Source organism: Monodon monoceros, unplaced genomic scaffold (assembly GCF_005190385.1).
Source record: "Monodon monoceros isolate NGI ecotype Baffin Bay Population unplaced genomic scaffold, NGI_Narwhal_1 Super_Scaffold_15, whole genome shotgun sequence".
In the NCBI taxonomy this organism is placed as follows: Eukaryota; Metazoa; Chordata; class Mammalia; order Artiodactyla; family Monodontidae; genus Monodon; species Monodon monoceros.
The window spans coordinates 83775726-83776354 of NW_021703771.1; positions in this window are offsets into that span (position 1 = coordinate 83775726).

Here is a 629-nt window from a genome sequence, read left to right on the forward strand (position 1 = left end):
GCTCTTGGGGGGCTTCAAGTCAACCTGTTCCCGAAACATGCTCTTGGGAGGATTTGTCAACGTGTTTCCGAAACATGCTCTTGGGGAGCTTCAAGTCAACCTGTTCCTGAAACACGCTCTTGGGGGGCTCAAGTCAACCTGTTCCTGAAACACGCTCTTGGGGGGCTCAAGTCAATGAGTTCCCGAAACACGCTCTTGGGGGGCTTCAAGTCAAGCAAACACACAGCTGATGATCTTACTCAAGAATCCTGGCAACACTCGCACACCCTTCATGCTCAGCTCCCCAGCAGCATCTCTCCCATCCCTCTCTGCCCCTCGCGCTCTGAATGCCAGCCCTATTTGAATGATTGTTATTCCAACAGATGTGCTCTTTCACCTCTCCAAGCTTTAACCATGCCACTTGCTATTTCCTCTGAACACCATTATTTGCTTCCTAATTTTGCTGGCTAACTGATCCTTGTTTTTCAACACTGAAGTCAGAAAGTCTCTGCTGAACTGCCAAATGGTTAGTCAACCCTTCCAAGTATCTGAGAACTCCCGTAAAGCACTCTGGAAATGTCTGTAGTACCTTCTCACACTCCTCTGTGTCTATCACCAGCTCATGATGACCTTGAGATGGGAACCTTGTG